At 36.6% G+C, this 23873-nt stretch overlaps 1 protein-coding gene across 1 annotated transcript in view; it reads right to left on the bottom strand.

The window, feature by feature from the left end:
- Window positions 1–23873, bottom strand: part of LOC138710180 (beta-1,3-galactosyltransferase 1-like) — a 272585-nt gene that overhangs the window by 10594 nt on the left and 238118 nt on the right. The window lies entirely within an intron of this gene.

Here is a 23873-nt window from a genome sequence, read left to right as displayed (position 1 = left end):
AAAATGGATTTGAGGGAGGTGGGATATGATGGTAGAGACTGAATTAATCTTGCAGAGGATAGGGACCGATGGGGAGCTTATGTGAGGGCGGCAATGAACCTGCGAGTTCCTTGAAAGCCATTTGTAAGTAAGTAATAGTTCAGTATCTTATTGAACAAGAGGACTGCGTAATTAAAGAAGTGCGTAAAAAAGTTAAAATTCTAACAGATCAGTTATAGTGGTGGAGGAAACAATTTAAATACCGATATATTGCAAACCTAATTTCGATAATCGATATATTCCAGAAAATATATCGATATGTCGAACGATTATCGATATATCGCTATTCAATAAGCAAATTTCATTTTCAAGTACACATTTACTGTAATTACAATAAATGTTACTTAAATTTTAATATTCCTTTTACCATTGAAATCAATATCATAATAGTAAAAAGCATGAATGTAATTGGATTGGTGCATAAGTTCGTAGCATAAATAAATACTTGGTTGCTATGGAAACATGGACGGCAGATGAATGAAAGTGCAGAAAAACGCTACGAACTTATGCACCAATCCAATAAAATTGTAACAATAAACAATACATTTTCAATACCATATTATGAAGTACGTCCTAACCTAAGTCAAAATTATGATTGAGATAAGGAGAGCTTAAATGATATAGCTAGTGGGAAAGAGTTAAGTGAACTCTATATGATTGAGTATTTGATATTGGAACACGATTCAATTATTCTAATTTTATATAGGGTTCAATCCAGGACACAGATATAATGCTCTTTTCTACCTAACAACGTAATCACTTTTGAACGTAAGTAAACAGAACTTGTAATTTTATTATTTTTAAATGTAAGTAAACCGTAGCCTAATTAGAATGTTACAAGTTTTAACAAACCTCACAGTTGATTTGAGACAATCCTTCTATAGCAGTTCCCATTGCAAGTTATTGTTACACTCCAACATTCCAAACAACGATGGTGATAATGATAGAGATAGAATTTTTATGCACTAAAATATGTAATAAGAAAACAGAATGTCAGTATTAGATTGTGCATATAAATCATAACGGTAAACAAATGTCACATCGCTATTAAATCCTTGTTTCTCTTTCCAGTTCAGAATGTAGGAATAAAAGTTTTGATATCTTTTTGAGGTCAGACGGTTCTCTTTCAGGATGGGAGTTGCTCCTGTCTTGGAAAACATTAATAACAATATTAAAACATACGTAAGTGTTCTGCCCATGGGTAGGTCTTTTACTGCAAACCTAGCATTCTCCAATCTTTACTATTTTCTGCCTTCCTCTTAGTCTCCAGTACGTAGATACACCTCCGTCTGTCTTACGGTCGCAAACGTTGCATTTTGAATTTGGTGCTGCATATTAAACAGTTTCAATTCGAAGTTCAGTGCAGCCAATTAGAGTAAGGTATTGATTGTACTGAATATTTCAAGATTGCACAATTATGCAACTGTCCACCTTCTCTCGGGAATTATCGGAGTTTTCTAGTGTGGATTTTGCTGGTGTTAATAATGGTACCGATCAATTTATGAGAAAACCGAAATATTATACGACATATTGAATCAAAATTTCGATATCGATATATCGAAACGAAAATATCGGTATTTCGTAAAAACCGATATATCGTTCCCATCTCTAATCAGCTAGCTTTGATAGCGTCCGTGATACAGTTTACTTGTACAAGGCCATTAATAAATGAGACTAAACAGCGTAGTCAGGAAATATATGATAACAGTGATAGTGATATTCTAACCTCCAAGTTAGGCTACGTGTGGACAACAAAAGTTCCAATTTTTCTAAGAAGCCGAAAAATGCCATTAGTACGGTAGTTAGTATTCCTCTTAGTTCGGACTCCATATTAATGCATGATATTGACATGGAACCTAGTAAAGATGACATAAAGGATAGTAAACCGAGTGGTAAACAAGAAAAATAGACAACTGTGGTAAAACGAGGTGCTAATCAAGTTGAACATCTGAAGCGAATTATCGTGAATGGAAAAAATATTAATAAAGACAGCAAATTATATACAGTACCCAAAAACCATTCCTTTTTGTGTCTAGGTTAGATCCTACCACGACGAGCAATATGCCTACTGATTTCGTAAAAGACATTTTTCCTGAAGTAATCTGTGAATCACTGAAAAGTAAATATCCTGAATATTACTCATCATTCAAAATGACTTTTAATATGGAGAACTTGGATAAGACGCTGAATCCTGACGTGTGGCCGGCAGGTGTTCTGGTTACTAGTCATTTTTTAAGAAGGCAGCTCTTAGAAAAGGACTCAATTTAGATGGTGTACTTAATAATGTACAGATTCATGAATCCACAGAACTACAAAATCAGGATACGTGTAATTCGACCAGCAAATAACAAACTAGACATTATTGATTATGTAAATACATATCAAGAAAGAAACGCCAGTAAGATGAATATTGGATATAATCATGTACCTTTGAAAATCTCTAACAATTCTGATAGTAGCCTAATAAAGTTAAAATTATCTCGAAATCTGGTTTGAATATTATTTTATATTGGAATGTTCAAAGTATTTCTAACAAAGTGGATTACATTTCACAATAAGCAGTTGATTTCAATGTACATGTACCGGTATTGTGTGTTGTTGAGCACTGATTATGTCCTTCGGAATTATCTTTACTTAATATTCCTGATTATTGTTCTGATTTTTTTTGTACACCCGGTAGGGTCAGCATGGGGCTGCCATGTATATTTGTAAAGAGTAATCTCCAAGCTTCTAAATTTGATATTTCTGCATTATCATCACAGTATGATTTTGAAGCTTGTTCAATTTTATAAATTTATTAAATATTTTATGCATTTGTTTTTATCGAAGGCCTGGCAATAGTTATTGTGGTTTTGAGAATTTTATAACTAAACTTTATGATCTTTTTAGTCTGATTTATAAATTTAATATGAACAAACAAATTGTTTTATTAGACGATTTCAATATAGATTTTCTTAAACATAGTAAAGAGCTGACTGAACTTTCAAATATTTTTTTATAGCTTTGGTGTTAGGTCCTTGATATATGAACCAACTCGTCCTGGAATTGATGGTCATAATGGATCTACTATTGGCAATATTGTTATTTATATAAGTAACAATAAATGTTTCGCTCATGTTGTTTCTACTATTCTATCTGATCATGATGCTATAAATTGTACAGTTGATGTAGATCAAAATATTTTAAGCCTAGTAATTTTATTTTAAATCTCAAACGTTATTTTAATGTATTTAGCATTACTTATTTTATTTATCTTTTAAGTGCAATTAATTGGTTGCCTTTCTATGTTTTAACAATCCTAATGATAACGTCAATTATTTCTTATAAATTATTTTAAGGTAATTATGGAGATTGACTACTGCGCGGATTTTTAAATAAGGACTCTTGATTATAGGGTAGTTTTATGAGAGGAAAACAGTGTTTTACTTTTTATTTGTCGGGAATGACGGGAACATTTTTTTTGTGTTTTTATTACTAATTTACTAGCCGTACCCGTGCGCTCTGCTGCACTTGTTAGAAATAAATATAAAGTAGTTACGTAATTAAAATAGGACATCTGGTCCAGGAAACATTCGTGTTTGATAGAAGGATAAATCGTGTAATATGTTACTTAATTTAAATTGTATTTAAATAATTCAAATGCCATCATTTTGGTCTAGAGACCACTCATTTGGTGCAATAACAACTCCTTTAATATGTTTCTTAATTGTTATTACATGCAAATAATTAAAATATGATCATTTGGTTTAGAGAACATCCGTTTTTGGTGCAAGGATAATTCGTTTAACATTTGTCTTAATTAGTCTTGAATGCATCCTTTAATAAATCACTCCAAATTAATAGAGTTGATTGTGTACAGAGATAATTTTTATGTTAACCTTACTGTGCATATTCTTTTTGTTAAGTTTATTTTATTCACACCTTAACATCTGTGGTCATGTCGCGTGTTTAGAATGTGTGGGTATATCAGTAGGCCGTTTTTACTCTTGTTGAGATCCTGTTTCTATTGTGTGTTGTAGATGGCTTGTGTTCAGGGAACTGATTATAGACTTTGATTAATGTTTTTGGTATTGGTAATTGAGACGGTAATGAATCATGGCATGTATCCTTCCAATCCGGCATTTGCTTTATGACTAAAGGAAATCATGAAAATCCCCAGTCAGATTGGTCGTCCACGGGGTTTGTACCCGGGACCTCCCGAATGCGTGTCTCAAAAGCTACCGTCTGAGCCAACTCGCTCGGTTGCATATCATTATTTACGCAAATAAAAATGAGGTACCCTACATAAATATTGTTTTAAGAAACACAGTAAACGAATATGGGTAAATTATGAGCGCAGGAAGGCTATTTCGTGACACCTTACAAAATAACTCAGCTCCAGTGAGCTCTGTGATAAAATGCTTATTTATTATGGGCTGTATGGTCCAGTAAAAATACTCATTTTTACGACAAAGCTCTTAACTATTATGTTCTGTGAACAAAAAGAAATTTAAGTGTATAAAATTAGAGTATTTTATGTGGACCAAATAAAGTTGTAATAATCAAGTTATATAATAATTCGACAGAATATCAAGTTTTCTGTGTGTAAAGATCTATTTTCATCTTACCTCAGTCATATGTAGCATTATATTCATCTAGAGAAACTACAAATTTCAAATAGTGAAGGAATTATCCAAATTAGCTCCTGAGATTACTTCATACAAACAGAAAACTATTCTCTGTATATTAATATTGATAAACGTCAAGGCTGCCTTAAAGAGACGGAGTCGTTTATTTTGATTTCATTATAGCCATCGACGTTGTTCCTGCAATAACTCCTATGTGACATCGATTTTCAGATTTTGGCTCTATTAAATGACTTAAATAGATATACAGCAAATAATACAATCTCCTATATGTAATTATATTTCTTTCTTTCGAAAATGTAAGAATTCACGATCTCCTATATACCACTGCCATAGAATGAATAAAGCTGTTTTTTCGTTCTACTGAAAATTTTTATATTTTGCACATAGGAGTTACGGAACAACGACGCTATAATCTGAAGCGACGGTGAAAATATATTGCATTGTTATTTTAAAACTCTTGTATATTCTTAAATATCAGTCCTATCAAAATTTTGCTTGGAATAAAACTTATCGGAAATCATTTTTAAAGAAACGTTTGTAATGTAACACTTTTCACAAAAATCAATAATAAACGAGATATTTCGATTTATTTAATTCAGACACCTTCATAACCATAACCCCCTTTTAGAATGTCATATAGCCTAAAATCTAAGTTAAGACGAACTTAATTTATATTCCAATTTTCATTGACATCCTTTCAGCCATTATCGCGTGAAAAGGTAACAAACTTCCAGACAGACATAAACAAAAATTTCAAAAAAGCTATTTTCGGTTTCATGATGATTAATTATACATGTTAACACCAATTATTTTTGGAAAATCTAAAATTACCAGAAAAATTTCGGTTACAGATTTATTATTAGTATAGATTATGATTTATATGGTTGAGTTGGGCGGGCTTTGTGGTGATTGGTGGCTCGGTTTGTGTGGGGATTGTTGTGACTGGCTGCTGGGTGGGGAGTTCGATTTGGCGATCGATTGCCGTTTTGAAGTACTTGTCGTTTGTCTCAACTTCGATCGAAGTGGGTCGTGTCTTGTGCGCGAAATGTAGAACGAGTGAGGTAGAGTTTATTAGATTGAGGAAAGAATTGCGCGAGTTCCTAATTAATCATGGTGTTATATGATAGTCGTACGTGTGGCATTTGTGGAGATATTTTGAAAAAAGATTGAAAGAGGAAGTATTTTAGGTGTCAAAGGAAGCTTAGTGGTTTGAATGGGGGGTTGTGATTGGTGGAGTTCGATTGATTGTTCGATTGCAGTATTCGAAGCTCTGTCTTTTTTTTTTTTTTTTTTTCGATGGCAGTGGATGGACGTCTGATGCAGTGGCAGCGTGGTTGTACATCTTATATATAAGTAGGGCTACGAAGGTTAGGTTTGGTTAAGTTAGTTTTTTGTTAACCTAGTCCTACCAAGAATAATCATGGTTTGTTATCTGATAGTTGTGCGTATGGGAATAGTGTGGATATTTTGAAAGCAGATTGGGAAACCCTGTATTCACCACTTCACGTCTAATTGGTAAGTTGCAGAGCTTACTATATTCGCTGGTAATTATGGATTTTGGACTATTTTTTCACACTTCCATTTTCGCCTTATTTTACCGCCGTAAAACGATAGAAATAGTTTCAGTTGTCGGAAATGACCTATTAATAACGTAAGATTGATAAATTGGCACTTACTAGTGCTAATTATTAAAGCACGTGTGGCTTACAGCTATTTCGGTGTATGCACCTTCGTTAGAGGCTACTGTATCATGGCATCATCTTGATATCGCTGCCTGTTGTAAGGGCGTGTTTGTGTGTGGTAATGTGGAGTCAAATAGTGAGTGTGTTCTGAAATTGATCTCTGTGTTGAGAATTTGATTAGAGTGTGTTGTAGTGTGTCTGTATATTTCACATTATTTTAGTGTGTTGAGTTCTTGGTTTTTGGGTTGGATGTGTTGTATTTCCATGTCTGTATTTCTGATATTGTATGTATGGTTAGCATTAGTTATGTGTTCGGCATATGTAGATGTATTGTGTCCTCTGGTTCTTGCTTTAATGTGTTCTTTGTAGCGTGTTTGGAATGATCTGACTGTCTGTCCAATGTAGAACTTGTCGCAACTATTACATGTGAGTTTGTATATGCCTGTGTGGTTATATTTATTTGCTTGTGTTATCTGTCTGTTGAGATGTCTTTGTAGTGTGTTTTCTGTTCTGTATGCTATGTTTCATTTCTGCTTTCTGAATGAAAATGCGATCGTATGTGTGATTTTGTTTGTGTCGTATTATGTGTGTGTTTGTTTGTTAAGTTTTTGTTTTGTCTTCCTTATGATGTTGTCTATTATGTTTGGATTGTAACCATTTTATTGTGCTGTGTATTTCATTGTGTTGACTTCTTCATTGTAGTGTTGTTGGCTCATGGGCATGTTGAGCAATCTGTGTACCATTGTCCTGAATGCAGCGTGTCTGTGTTGTATAGGGTGGTTATATGTGTTGTGTATGTGTGTGGTGGTGGTGGTTGGTTTTCTGTATATTTTGAAAGTGTGTTTGTTGTCAACTTTTGTTATGGTGAAGTCTAGGAAATTGATGGAGTTGTTGTTTTCAAGTTCCAGTGTGTATTGAAGTTTTGGGTGTATTTTGTTTATGTATTGGTGTAGTTTGTGTATTTATCATTTGTTTCCTTTCTATAGTATGAGTATGTCATCTACGTATCTGTGCCAGTATATTATGTTGTCCGCATATTTGTTGTAGTCATTGTTGAGTATGTATGTTTGTTCTATGTTGTGTAAAAATATCTCTGCTAGTATGCCAGAAATGGGTGATCCCATGGGCAATCCTTCGGTTTGGATGTAATATTTGTTGTTGTAAGTGAAACAGTTTTGCTTTGTGATGATGTCTGTAATTTGGATGATTTCTTCGTTGTGTTCTTGTGGTGTATATACTCATAGTATACAAAGGAAACAAACGACAAATACACAAACTATACCAAACGACAAATACACAAACTACACCAATACTTAAACAAAATTTACCCAGAACTTCAATACACACTGGAAATTGAAAGCAAAAACTCCATAAATAAATCAACAGAGAGGTGCAGACGGCTGTCACACACTGGTTCCGATCCAAAGTGGCAGACTTCTATGACACAGCGATACAAAAGTTGATCCCTCGATATGACAAATGTTAATGACCCATCAACGTAAAAACAACTTGTTGCGAAGAAACAAAAAAACACACTTAGGATCAAAAAGAGAGATTACTTGAAGAAAAAACTCAATAAGGAGAAAGAAATAGTAATAATAAAAACATTAGATATGCTATTTTCGTTAGTTGATTACCTGGTTGGATTTTCCGAGGTTTTCCCAAACAGTAAGGCGAATGTCAGGTAATCTATGGCAATTCCTCGGCCTCATTTTGCCATCATCTCGCTATCCAAATTCCATCGACGCTAAAAATCCTAGTAGTCGATACAGAGTATTAAATAACCAACTAAAAAAATCAACACTTCCAGTAAGAAAGCCGTATTTGAGTTAACTTAAGAGTTCTCACTCTAGAAGAACTACATTCGACTTTTGGCTTATGCTGTGGAATTTGTAGTTGAGAGATGGCCATAAGGCGGGTTTCCTACAACAAATTTATGTTTTTTTACACTGTGGCGTTTCCATAAAATTTACCCTTGCCACGAAAAAACTGTCCTGTTTACTTAAGGATAGATTAAATTTAAGGTCACTGTGCTTCCTTTCAGTGTGTAGATGTTTTATGCCATGTTAAGTCTCCGTCATGAATTGGCCCGGAGGTTTTATGTTGCAATCGACAAAATGGGATTAATCAAAATACACATTGTATTTCCTATGTGATACTCTCTGACCATTACCGATTTTTTTTGTGCTTGCTTAACCGATCATGGACCAACATACATTTTCTTTTTAATTATGAGTTGAAACTTTGTACTTTTGTTGTGGAATACACACAAATTAGTTGCATATTGCTGAAAAAAAGATTGGAGTCAATTACAGGACAGTCCTCGTTTGAGGACAGTGAATTCTAATGATACTTTTATGACAAATGCTGTCATGGTTTTGAATATACAGTTATTATAGTAGAACTAATGAGCAACATACTTATACAACAGCAATGCAATGTTTTAATTGTCTTTCGAGCAAGTTGACGTTACTGAATGTCCATTTTACTTATTTCGGAGATGAAATATAGAACAACACTGAACGCACGATGTAGCGTTACATTTCACACAATATGTGGTGCTTCGATTTACAGATTTCTCTCTGACAATTGGCATCTCTGTTAATCTCTCTTTCTTGTTTAGGAAGTGATGCATCGTATATCACATCCTTGATTGCAGACGCCACCTGAATTTTTTCTCTCACTTTTCGAGTTATTTCACATGATGAGATAGATGGTGCTTTCGACTTTATGAATGAAACTACAATGACTGTTCGAAAATTCAACAGGGAGAGTGAATTTAAAGGCATATCAAAAACGATAAGCTAGTACATTAAATAAGAATAAACAGAAAATGGCTCTATCGTGTCGAAAACGTTCAACTTAAATAAAATGTGACAAATAACTTATGTTAATTGTTCTAAAGACAAGCATAGACGGACCCTGTTTATGGGACAGTGAATGATTAGAATGAACCCTCTCCTAGAGGCACTATTTGTTCACTACAAGCATATCAAGGATTCTCGTGAGGATCGGCCAACACCACTTTCTACCTCGAATAGACTAGATAGTTCGATACAAACCCCCGTTTACGATATGGAAAACACTTCATTTCAGGAGAAATAGGGAGAGAGTATGCCATGCGATATACACTATAAAGTCTTCCTTAAAAAAAATCTTGCCACCCACGAATCAAAACTGAAATAACTTCCGTTCTTGTGTTAAGGCTATGTTTAAACCGTTGCTAGTTCCAAGGGAATCGACATATCCATCCAAAGATTTATATTTTCTACAGTTATACAAAACATAGTACAGTACAGAAATAGGGTTACCATGTGAACAAATTCTATAGGATGACATGGAATCTAAAATAAGGGAACATTGCTGAAAAAAGGAGGGTTTTTAAAAAAATTAAAGATAAAAACAATGACTCACCTTCAGTTTTTCACTAGTTGCTGGATCAGTATTACATCTGTACCCTACTTATCGGTGGTGCCCACTTTGTGCACAAGAGCTTGAAGAGACGAACTTATATTTTGTAACAAATAACTATGGAACTGTTCACAGGACATGTCCTTGAAATTATATTTCATGATGATGATGATACCTCTGACTGTATCCGTTAGCATGCGATTTCGCTCCTTTGTCCATTGAGCTGATATTAGGGAAAATACTCTCTCAACACTTTCATTGTGACTTAGGATAAATAAATAGAAATGACACATATTTTTAAGAGTTCTGAGAAAGTTTCAGTGCTCGCAGAACTATGAAATTAAAGAATTTGCATAATTGTTTATCTGAACTTAAATCTTTGTAAAAATTAACTTGATTGGCATAGCTTTGTACATTGCAGAATAAAATTGATAAAATAGCTTAGAATCATGAACAGTGACTTTTTAGAGTGTAAGAATTCAATGCATGTCAATAGGTCATCATATTTGATGTTTTTTATGTGCTCCAGCTTCAGTCATTGAAAGCAGTTAAATTATTTCATAGGTTTTCAACATTTATTCAGATGTTATATGCATAATATCGTACATTATTCAATATTCATATGAATTCCAGTTCAAATGCGAAATGCCGGACATTTGAATTTTTTTAATGCCTGCCGGACAGGATAAAATGATTAAAAAAGACCACATGTCCTCCTGTTGCCGGACGGATGATAACCCTATACAGAAAATAATTACAGGACTAATTAATGGCCAAGTGCTTTATATTATGTGACTGCAACATAGACCTTTACTCCTACGAATGTTTCTCCCTCTTTCAGCTAGCAGAATGCGATGTAGTGCTGGCACCAGGTGAGAATATTTTTAAACATAAAATACTAAATAATAGAAGTACAACTAGAGACCTATTCTACTATAAACACAACATCAAGCAAAATGTAACATATACCTTTATTAGGTTGTATGCTTCAGTTTACGAGTTGTAACAGTAGAGTCCGTGGCTCTACGCCAACGCGAATCGCCTGGGTTCGATCAAGTCTGATGGAATTTGTGGTGAACAAAACAGAGGTTGCAGATGATTTTTCTCGAGATACTTTCGTTGTCCTCTAGCATTCCCCTCATTTCATCTATCATCTGCAATGTTAACTATGGACTGGAGTGAATTCTTGGGACAGTTCGGGTTTCCGATGTTGATACAAGAAAGACTTGGGTTCCGTATCCAGGAGCTTATCAGTTTACTCGTCTGTGAATGGTATCGGGCTCTATCAAGGCTGAGGCAGGGTAGCATACCAGCTATCACGAATTCATGAATGCCACCCAGAACATCTGTCGAAATTCGACAATCATCGCATAGCCTATAGCACAATGAATGGGCTACAGTAACGTAAGATAAGCCAACACAAGTCACGCCAAGCCAACATTACCTACACAGTCACGTGCAGATGATTTATCAAAGGTAATAACTCCTGTTGCCACGGTACGGTATCACGTAATGTATAACGTATTATTGATTGTTAGTCACATGACGCTTGACAACTACTGATTCGACGCGAGTGAATGAGAGGAGGAACAAGTGAATGATTTCAAGCCAGACGTGACTATCTCACAATATAAAAAAATTAAGTTTCTAACGTTAATCACATCTTTTTATCTTAATCTACCTTACATTGTGGCAAAAGTGAATCACTATTTCCTTAATTACTGAAGGCTGCAGTTCTAAGATTGTTTGACAAGCTATGGATTTAATGTTCATAGCTGATCTCAAACCTCGAACATCTCCGAAAGTATTGCATATGGATTAATCATGTCTGGTATGAAACCATTCAATTAATGATACACGATCGCGTTATGTGAGTGTAATGGTTGTCAGTGTGCAAGACTGTGGTCAGATGCGAAGCACTCAGTAGAGGCTGTCTTCTCTTATGCTACATGTCTGTCAGTGAACACGTGTGTTGTGTTCTTTGTTTCTTTATTTCAAATTTAGTGGGTATCACTTTTTAAAATAACTCCTTTGTCTTCTCCCTCTTCTCATCCCTACTTTAATTTTTATGATATATCTCAGGACTTTACATTATCGTCACACACAATTGTAAAATGCATGAGAAGAGATTTATAACAGTGCCATAAAGTAATATTATTCTTCTGTCGATTTTACAAGCAACTGTTTGTCACTAACAAACGATATCACGTGGATGAAGGGTTGTAAACACATTAATTATTATAAAGGTGTAATTCTTTCGTGGTTTTGCAGACGGGTCATTGAAGGCTGCGACGCTTTACAACAGATTAGACATGTTTTTCAATTGTGAAAGACATAGATTTTTACATCATCTCAACATTGAGTAAAAAGGTCCGCCGTGTTAGCTCTGTAGTAGCGAGTCTGCCACCAGACTAGCCGCCCCGGGTTCGATTCCGATTCCCGGCGGGGTCAGAGATTTTCACATAAAATTTCTACCTCGGGAGTAGGATATATAGCGGTGCACAACTTCTAATCACTTAATTGTGCACCAATATGCCTGGGTTAAATCCCAAATCTCTCCGCAGTGCATATGAAGAGAAGGCATATGTCACTGTTGATAGTGATTCGTCCGTCGTATGAGGACCTTAAGCCTGGCTTGCAAACAGTTCTCAAATCATCACGAACTTGCTTTACGAACACATCTAATGAAGATTTGTTTGACATTATGGGTAGTATGTCTCAGAACTGAAGCTTTTCTATGTCTGTTTTCATAAAAAAAAAAGATTTGAGGTATAGGTATTTCAAAAGTCAGTTCAAACATTAAACCGCTATATATTATAATATTTGAGATAGGGAAAACAAAAACATCACAGTGTTGGCAAACAATAGGGTTTACAAAGCATTGGGAAGATTTCCGTCGTTCTCTTGTTCAACGTACAGTATTCTGTCTGCGACACCATGCACAACATTTTGCAGATAATATATTGGAATATTGGCAATTTATTGCGGGATGGTTTCTTTCAGTTGCAGTAGGGTTGCTGGATGTGTCAGGAAAACTCGTTTTTTAAGGTAACCCCACAACCAAAAGTCAGTCGGATTGAAATCTAGAGATCGCGGAGGCCACATTATTGGAAAGCGTCGTATAAATAGCTCAGACACTACATGAGCTATGAAATAGGGGGAAGAATGAGCTATGAAAAAGAGAGTTTGTTTCATGATGGTTAACATTATACACGAATCTACTAACACGAAAGTTCATCTATGTTTCCCCTCTATACCCATTGATGATATAGCCACGGGACATGATAAGGTCACAGGACAGGTCTTGTCTCCTCTACTACAGTATAGCTCACCTCAGAATTAGTTACGTGGCTCTCGGTAGAAATATCCTGAGTATTTCTGTGATCGGTCAGACCGCCGTACAGCATCTTAAGATCCCGCTTTGAGGACGACATTATCTACCGTGTCAAATAACAGTCACTTTCAAAAGGGGAAAAACATTATTATTTGAAATGGCAATTTTAGGAACATGATAAAAACAACAAGGACAAAGACGAGGACGACGACAAGAATCACAACATGAGCTGCGACAAGCACCGCAACGAAGATCACGATAAGAACCACAAAATGAACCACGATATGGATCACGATATTGAACAAGACCACAACGACCCTGACAAACAAAATAAGGATCACAATAAAGACAACAATCGTCGCGATAAGGACCATGACAAAGACAAGGATCACGTAAGGACCATGACAATGACAACAAGGATCAGCATAATGGCCCTGACAAAGACGACAAAGACCACGATAAGGAGTACGACAATAACCACGATAGGCCTAAGTATCACGACGTGAATCACTGTCCTTGTCGTGGTCCTTGTCATGATCCGTGTCTCGGTACTTGTGATCCTTATCGTGGTCCTTATCGTGATCGTTTCCGTAGATCTTATAATGATCCTTGTTGTCTTTGCCACGGACCTATCGTAGTCACTGTTGTCTTTGTCATGTTTCTTATCCTGGTCCTTGTTGTATTTGTTGTGGTTCTTATGATCCTTGTCACTGCAATGGCTCTTATCGTTCTTGTTGTCTTTATCATGATCCTTATCGTCGTATTAGTTGTCTTTGTTATGGTCGTGATAGTGGTCTTGGTCCTTATCGTGATTCATGTCGTGACTCTTATAGTGAACTTTTTCCTTATCGTGGTCCATTTCGTAATTATTATCGTGGCCCTTGTCTTTGTCCATGTTGCGTTTCTTATATTGGTCATTGTTTTCTTTGTCATGATCCTTACTGTTTTTGTCGTGGTCCTTGATGACATTGTGATAGTCCTTATCGTCTGCCTTGCTGCTTTTGTCATAGTCCTTATTAGGTATTTGTTGTCTTTATAATTTTCATTATCGTGATCTTGGTCCCTATCATGGTTATGGTCGTGATCCTTATCGTGACCTATGTCGTGGTCTTTATGGTGATCATTCTCGTGGTGCTTGTCGTGTTGCAATAAAGATTGTAGAACCATAGACGGAATCAAAGCGAATATCCTGAGAATCCTTTATAACATGAATTACTATACCAGCACATATAAATAATAATGCTTTAAACAATGCATGAGTTAACAAGTGAAAAAAAGCCAAAACAGAAAAACCTATAGATAAAATACTCATTTGAAAAACCAGAAACCATTGAAGCCGAATAACATTTCACTACTAATTAATTATTATTAATAATTATAAAACAATAACTAAAATAAGTAATTAGATCCTTCAAAATCGGGAAACAAAAAAATCTATAATACAATTTAATAAACCCTGATACACAAGGTACAATAAAAATCTACTTTTACAAATTAATAAAACAACCTATACATTAAAAATAAACTATAATTGAAAAAAATTAATTTCTTATCGCAATCCCGTTCCTTTTGATCTTTATAGTGGCCCTTTCATGATCATTCTCGTCGCGCTCGTCGTGACCCATATCATGAACCTTTTCGTGGTCCTTGTCTTTGTCCTGATCGTTGTTCTCGTCTTTGTTCTTGTTGTGGTCCTTGTCATTCTCATAGTTCTTATACCAATCGTGTTCCTTGTGATCTCTATCATAGTGCTCCTTGTAATCATCATTGTGATCCTTGTAGTGATCCCTATAAAAGTGCTTTTCCTGGCCCATATCGTCATCCTTATCGTGGTCCTTGTCTTTGCTTTGTCCTTGTCATGGAACTTGTTATCTTTGACGCAGTACTTATCGAAATCCTTTCGTGATTCTTTCGAGGTCCTTTCATGAGTCTTGTCATAGTCTTTTCGTAGTCCTTGACGTGATCTTTAGCGTGGTCCATGTTTAGGTCCTTATTGTGATTCTTATTTTGAAACTTTTCGTGTTTTGTGTCGTGATTCTTATCGTGATCTCTGTCGTAGTCCTTATCGTGCTTCTTGTCGTGGTCCATGTCGTGATCCTTATCGCTTTCCTTACCGTGGTTCATGTCGTGATCCTTATTGTGGCCCTTGTCGTTCATATCTTTGTCCTTTTCGTGGTCCTTATAAAGGTCGCTGATATCTTTATTGTGGTCCTTATCGTTGTCCTCGTCTCCCTAATAGTCCTTTTTGTCGTCCTGGTCCTGGTCTTAATCCTTATCGTGGTCCATGTCGTGGTATTTAGCGTAATCCTTGTCGTGATGTTTATCGTGTTACTTGTCGTATATTATCGTGCTACTCATCTTTGTCCTTATCGTGGTCCTTGTTATCTTTCTAATAGTCCTTTTCATGGTTCTGGTCCCTGTAATTCTTATGTAATCCATGTTGTGGTATTTATCGCAATCCTTGTCGTGATGTTTGTCATGTTTCTTATAATATGTTATCTTGGACCTGACTTTTGTCCTTTTTCGTGGTCCTTGCTATCTTTGTCGTAGTCCTTATAATGTTCCTTGCTGTCTTTGCTGTGGGTCTACATTTTTCATTTCAAAATTAATATTGTTCTCCCACTTTGGCAAATGACTTTCGTGTTATACGGTATATTTCAAACTTTAATAAAAGGTCAACGATCAAGTACGTAAAAAGAGACCTACACCAGAAATAGACAGATAAATGATAACATTTGGACTGGTGTGTACTTGGAATAGGATGAATATAGGCCTACGCATGCACGAGCAGATGTCTTCCTGGCTACTTCGATATCGCGTGAACCACGCTGTAGAACTTTAACTTTCGACGACCAAGAGTCATCTCATTCCTTTTTCGGAGAACTATACATCTTTTATCAGGCAGTACATCTCACTTTGACGGTATGTGTCAGAGGAAGAATAATTTGTATGCATCTGAAGTCTGACTAGTGTAATATGTAACTAGTCGGCGATGTATGCAATGGAGGGGGAAAGGAAATGACCATAAGTGGTGCCTTGTTGATATCACTTGTGAGGTACAGACCTGTCTACGGATAGTTGACTAAACAACAACAACAACAACAACAACAACAGCATGGTAGTTAGGCTTTATTTACTGTTCGTTAGAGGTTGAAAGTATTTTGGTTTGTATATTCTTTGACTCTCTTCAGTCTGCTTTGGAATCTACTAGAGCGGAAATAAATAGTAAATATTTTTGCTGTAAATTTTATGATTAATTAGGAATTACCGGTAACAAATAAACTGTTAATTCAATTTGGGAAAAATTAATTGGTATTAAACAACATGTCAAATACGTGTTTTAAATTATTATTATTATTATTATTATTATTATTATTATTATTATTATTATTTCTGAAAATTATGATTTATAAAACAGTTATGTTACCGGTTGTTCTGTATGGTTGTGAAACTTGGACTTTCACTTTGAGAGAGGAACGGAGATTAAGGGTATTTGAGAGTAAGGTTCTTAGGAAAATATCTGGGGCTAAGAGAGATGAAGTTCCAGGAGAATGGAGAAAGTTACACAACGCAGAACTGCACGCATTGTATTCTTCACCTCACTAGGAACAGTAAATCCAGACGTTTGAGATGGGCAGGGCATGTAGCGCGTGTGTGCGAATCCAGAAATGCATACAGAGTGTTAGTTGGGAAGCCGGAGGGAAAACGTCCTTTGGGGAGGCCGAGACGTAGATGGTAGGATAATATTAAAATGGATTTGAAGGAGGTGGGATATATCCTAATGATAGAGATTGGAGTAATCTTGCACAGGATAGGGACCGATGCAAGTATTACTTACTTATGGCTTTTAAGGAATCCGGAATTTCTTTGCTGCTGTCATATAAACTCGCCATCATATCCTACCTCCCTCAAATCCTTTTTAATATTATCCTCCCATCTACGTCTCGGCTTCGCCAAAGATCTTTTTTCTTCAGATCTTCCAATTAACACTCTATATCAGTGGTCCTAATCTTTTTTTTTTTTTCACTGAACACTATCGCATGTAGTGAGTTCCATCGGCACATTATCGCATACGAGTTGGCAAAAATGCGAGAGTGGACTAACATACGAGTTGGCAACAATGCAAGAGTCTCGGTCTAGCGCGCTCACAGCTATTTTCACCTGTCAGTTTTTTTGTAGACTTGCAGTCGTAAAGCCATTTTGTCCATATTCTGGCATATTTTGTGGTTGATTTTAGTTTCACGCGTGTTATTTACGTTATTGTGTCAATCTAACTTCAGTATGGATAAGTTTTTGATTAAAAGCAGAAAAGTTGAAGATGAGTTACTTTTAACAGTAACACAAGTGAGAATGAACCAATTCCAAGTGTAATTTTAGTGAAAGCAGCACAGGGGGCTAGATCCTACTGGAACAGTCCGTAACTACCAAGATAATACCGGTTTTTAGACTTTGGATTTACGTTCAGTGGACCTGAAAACCGTCCTGCACTAGAATGTGTGTGTGGAGAAAAACTAAGCAACGAATCCACGACCCTAGTAAATCGAGAAAACTTTTGAATACCAAACATAGTAACTTATCGGGAAAAGGAAAGAACTATTTTAGCCGATTGTTGCCATCGGAAGAAAAGCAAGAAAAAGCTACGGAACGAAGAGAAAATATTTCTGAAGAAGCGGAAGTAGGTAGTTATAAGGTTGTCGAAATAGTAGCGAAAAAATGCAGCCCCACACTAATTTTACCTGCCTGCAAAGAAATAGTGAAATCGATGTTAAGTGGCGGCGCCGAAGTATAATATCCTTGGTTCCAATATCAAACGATACTATTTCCCAGTGGATTGATGACAGATATCCAGTGCCACGCAGTATATGAAAAGTAAAGCGACCGTCGTGTATTTTCACTACAGCTCGATGAATCAATTGATGTAAGTATGAAATGTCAATTTACCGAATTATATCAGATTTGTTCATGATGATTCAATTATCGAACAATTCCCTTCATGTTCTGAATTACCCTCGTCATCCGGAGCAGATGAATACAGTGTAATTCGATATCCAGCATTTTGGAACAAAATGGGCTGGGCTTAAGACGCTAACAAACATAAAGAAACAAGAAGCGCGCGAGACTTCTCTCATTGTCAGTTGAACGAGAAATGCGTGTCTCTTTGAAATTATTTTATTCACATTCACCAACAATAAAGTCTCAGAAGTTTCGCGGCACACCTAGCTAATCTCGTGGCACAACCCGTTGAGAACTACTGCTGTATATGCATTTCTGGATTCACCCATACGTGCTAGATGCCCTGCCCATCTCAAAAGTCTGGATTTAATATTCCTAATTATGTCAGGTGAAGAATACAATGCGTGCAGTTCTACCTTGTGTAACTTTCTCTATTCTCCTGTAACTTCATCCCTCTTAGTCCCGAATATTTACCTGAGCACCTTATTCTCAAACACCCTTACCCTCTGTTCCTCTCTCAAAGTGAGAGTCCAAGTGTCACAACCGTGCATAACAACCGGTAATAAAACGTTCAGGTTTTTTGAGAGCAGACTGGATGACAAAAGCTTCTGAACCGAATAATAAAGGCATTTCCCATATTTATCCTGTGTTTAATTTCCTCCCGAGTGTCATTTATATTTATTTATATTTATTATTATTATTATTATTATTGTTATTAGCTTCAGAATTTATTTTTCACATAATAAAGCAATATTCTTATTACGTAGTCTATTGAGAGTAGGATGTTTTATAGTGCAGAACAGGCATGCCAGAAATCAGACTCTAAATATGCAGTTAGGTGCGTTTATCGCCGGTCTGTGCAGACTGCATCAATCAAGCGTTGCTATTACCAGTTCTTAGCTGGAGGGATGTACAACAATCTATTCTGCGCTTCTAGGGTCGGATTAAATACGTGGTACAGTCATTAAGTTCTGACACTGACGCCTGAAGGGTAGGCACCCACAAGAATCTGGATGTCTCAGAAGATGCCGCGTGATACGGCGTACACTTAAACAGATCGACATCCTGCCTCAATATAGTCGCCGTTGGCCGCTATGCACGTCTGCCAAAGTTGGTGTAGCTGCTGGAAGCACCGCTGAAAGATGTTGCAGGAAGATGCCGTACGGCTTCTCTTGTGGCAGTCATGACCTTTTCGGCCGCATAAAAATTACGCCCTCCTGGGATTGATTTCATGACGGGAAAGAGAAAAAAATCGCATGGTGCGAGATCAGGTGAGTACGGAGGGTGTGGCAAAACAGCGACCTGTTGCCTTGCAAGTTCCTCTTGGACAAGGATGGAGCGATGTGCAGGGGCGTTGTCGTGTAGCAACAGCCAATTCTTCCTATGCCAAAGCTCAGGACGCTTACGACGAATTGAATTGCTTAAACGGCCAAGAATCTCTTTGTAGAGGATCTTGTCTACAGTTGCACCTTGTGGGATGAATTCTATGTGAACAATTCCATTTGAATAAAAAAAAACTGTTAAAGCATCACCTTGCCTTTTGACCTGTCTTGTTGCGGATTTTTCTGTCGTGGAAATAATGGCGTTTTCCAGGTGGCGGATTGTCGCTTCAGTTGCGGATCGTAAAGGAAACACCATGTTTCGTCTCCAGTTATGATCGGTTATAGCAGTTTCACCTAATTTCTGACAGAACGTGACGTTTGCCCGTTGCTCAAACTGCAACATACTCGAGTTCCGACGCGCGCATTCAAATCACCGTCACAACAAAGACCGTTGTTATGCTTACATTGCATGCACTCAACTGTCTCTTGTTGGGTCGAGAGACTAACTGACAAGGTATCATACCATGGCGCCACCTGTGCGCTATAGTGCACCACAACACCACTATGCGCTCAGTATTAGAACTTAATGACTGTACCACGTAGACATTTGGACATTATAAACACACTTAGCAGAAAGAAGATAAAACACAGTTATTATCAGTGTCTGTACTTGACAATTGTAATACAAGAAACATTAGGTTTACTCAGTTATACTTCACAAAGTAGTGGTTTGTAAAGCATAATTTATTAATATGATTTTTATATAGTATTTGAAGAAACAAATATTGCAGTAATTTTGAAACAACAAAAAACGAACACGTATTTCACTTTACATAGTAGGAACTAATTATTTTAAAGTAATAGACCCTACGTTTTCATTGTTCGTCAAGCATGATTGTTTATTGGGGCCATTGGTACACAAATATTGACAAAAAAAAACCGGACACTTCTATATTTGCTTGTATTTTGTTGCCAATTATTTCAAAATGAAACAAAACTCATTTAAACAAAATAATGTTTCATTTAGCACCTTATACGACAACATTTAAAAAAAAAATCTCTGATGAGAAAATTTACAAAAATTACAAAGGGCGTATAACTATGGCATCGTTTGGTCTAACTGTTTTTTCATTTTATGGTGCCTTAAACATTAAAAACTCTTTTTAGTAACGAGTATTACCCCCTCTGGCTTGAATAACTGCATCCATACGTCTTGGCATGCTCTCAATTTGGTTAGCAATGTCTTCTTGAGGAATAAGTTCCCATTCTTCGCCAAGTGCTCGCCTCAACTTTGTAACGATTCAGGTCTCGGTCATCTATTCTTAACACGCCGCCCCAGCATGTCCCACACGTGTTCAATTGGGTTCATGTCTGGACTCCTTGCTGGCCATGGAAGAACATGGATTCCCACTTTTTGGAGATAATCTCCGACCGCATGCGCAATATGCGGCCGTGCATTATCATGCATTAAAACAAAATTATCGCCTACAAATTGGCCAAATGGCACAACATGATCAGCCAAACATTCATTTATATACCTATCAGCTGTTAGTCTTCCATTTTCAACAAAAACCAACTCTGTACGAGCATCCGTACACACTCCTGCCCAAACCATCACTCCACCACCTCCATATGGCACATTTTCGGAAATGCAACACTGTGAAAATCGTTCTCCCCTCCTTCTCCATACTCTTTCACGTCCATCAGGTGAGCACAGATTGAAACGGGACTCATCGGTGAACAGAACACAGCTCCACTGTCCATTTCTCCAATCCCTGTGATCATTTGCAAAACGCAATCGTTCAACTCGATGCATCCTGAGAAGTCTGGGACCAGTTGCAGGTCTACTTGATATCAGTCCACTTGCTTTCAACCTCCTTCTAACTGTTTTGGCCGAAATTGGGCGTCCATGCATGTTAACAAATTTCTGGACTACAATAGTACTGGCAGGTTGCTCTCCCTAAGAACTCTCAACACCATATACCTGTCTTCATTTGGATTTGTAGCTCTTGGACGACCCGAACCTGGTCTTCTGGTATATTCTAGGGTCTCTCTATACCGTTTTATGGCATCATGGGTTGTGCTTCTAGCCATATTCATAACATTTGCAATGTAACGTACACTACGTCCATCATCGTAAAGGGCTACAGCTCGAGCCACATCTTCAGGTCGCATCTTGTTTTAAGACAAATTTTACAACCCCACTTAAACTCAGAAAATGTAAAAATAAAGAAATAACGAATGATAACGATAATAAAGCACAAAATGTTTGAGACAAAATTGTTATAGCCGAGACTCCGAAAGCAAAATTGGAATATTTGGTTGTAATGGCTTGTTTATAAAACAAAAAAATAATCAACAATGTATACACGTCTCCATAACAACAGATGGCTACCATAATATTGTATGAGAAGATAATGTTTTGCAAAATACCAGCAAATATTAAAGTGTCCGGTTTTTATTTGTCCCTGAGTGTATTATACTCCCAATTAATTACATGCAGTAGGATATTGTGAAGTTTTTACACTGAAATCATTTCCTTGCTGTATGTCAATATAAATTAATATCAATATTAATAAATGATACAAATTAAGATTAGAATTTAAATTCACATATAGTTTATTTGGAAAACGTTGAGAGCAAGTATCGACAAGTTGGGAGCGTTACTGAAAGAAATTAAAAGTATAGTTCACAAGCTGTGAAGCGACGATATCCTCTTTATGTTAGGTTTAAAGATTTATTAATGTAAGTGTAATAATAATCCGTGGCGCTACAGCCCGTGAAGGGCCTAGACCGACCAGCAACCTGCTGGCCTCACGCCCACATGCCGAAGCAGAGGTGGACGATCATCCAACCAGAATGGAGGTATCGTGTGGTTAGCACGATGATCCCCCCAGCCCTTATAGCTGGCATTCGCAACCGCATTTCGCTACCTATCGTAGCTCTCCAAGTGCATCACGATGCTGGGTGGGCACCCGTCCCATACACTGGCCGAAATTTCATAAGAAAATTTCTTCTCCCATGAGGACTCGAACCAGCGCGCATTCCGTAACGCGAGTCCTAGGCAGATGCCTTAAACCACGACGCCACGGCGCGGGACTAATGTAAGTAGGCCTATGTTACATTAATATAGTGACGTGAGATGGAAAATTTGCCATTATACATACATACTGTACATATATATATATATATATATATATATATATATATATATATATATATAAATTTTACAGAGAATTTTTCCACCTTGCAAATAGTTGCTTTCTTTGCTACTTACAACCTACAGAGCCTCACATACCCGTATTTCCCTCATATTCTCATCACTTACCAGCTTATGAAATGGAAGTCGTAAGTCGTCTAACCATTGATGGCTGTGTTAGTACAGACTTCAAAACAACGCCATTGTCAAGTTCGTTTTGCCGTGAGAGTACCGTGGCAATGTAATATTTTGAGAACTTAACTAATCTGATCTAAACTGTCACAATACTATTACTCGACACGGGCTGATGAAAGCATTTCAGTTTAAAATAATTATTTTTGGCTGAGGAAAACATAACAATTTTATTATATGATTCGTAATTTCTCTTCTTGTTTATCTGTGAACTCCTCACTTTATTTATCATAACTCATTTACAGACACAGTCATATCAGCACCCGTACTGAAACTGTGTTACTTAAACAAAAGGTGATATGTTGGTGCAGGTACTGTATAGCCCTGTCGCGCTCCCCTCCATGACGATTCACTCCCTCCATGTAGGGGAATAGAAAGTGCACATCGTACAGAGCCAGATGGACAATGTGCAGGGTTTTGGCATGCCTGCTGTAGAATAATTGAGTCTTCTATAAATAATGAAACTGCTTTTAATCCAAATATATAATTTGTCAGAAAAAACGAAAAACTAGTGCAGTTAGACTCCAAACGGTGATTTTACTACTAAAGTTAAGGCAGATAAATTCCAGTTTGATTCCAACGAGCAGTTTATCACATTCGCTGCAAAATTCTGCACTGAAACAAAACTTAATGCCATATTTCATAATTTGGAGAAAGCGCAGTTTGATTCTAGGGGACTCAATTGTACAGCATATTTAAATAAATATGTGTTAATTTGAGAAAAATTCGTTTGAAACCGGGAATTGAATCCGAAACCTCTCAGTACGCACACCTGAGAGATCCTCGTGTTCTATTCCTGACAACCGGAACGAATTTTTCTCAAATGAATACATATTTACATAGATTATTCAATGAGGACGGCGAGACCTCATAATATTATATGAATATTTAGATAAAATAAATACAGTACATGTTACATCTACAGTGTGTTTCAAAAGTAACGCGTATTTTCTGTTACAGCTAAATTGAAATTTTTTTTTTTTTCGAAAAACGCTAGGTCACAACAAACAGTATATGTTAAAAGACACTTTCACAACAAAAAAAAAAAAAACATTCTTGCGAGTTGTGACGTTATCGGAAACATTTTTAAATGACACCCTGTAATGTTTTGTA

The sequence above is a fragment of the Periplaneta americana genome, chromosome 12, assembly GCF_040183065.1.
Source record: "Periplaneta americana isolate PAMFEO1 chromosome 12, P.americana_PAMFEO1_priV1, whole genome shotgun sequence".
Classification (NCBI taxonomy): domain Eukaryota; kingdom Metazoa; phylum Arthropoda; class Insecta; order Blattodea; family Blattidae; genus Periplaneta; species Periplaneta americana.
Note: the sequence above shows the minus strand (reverse complement) of the source record. Positions and strands in the feature narration are given on the sequence as shown.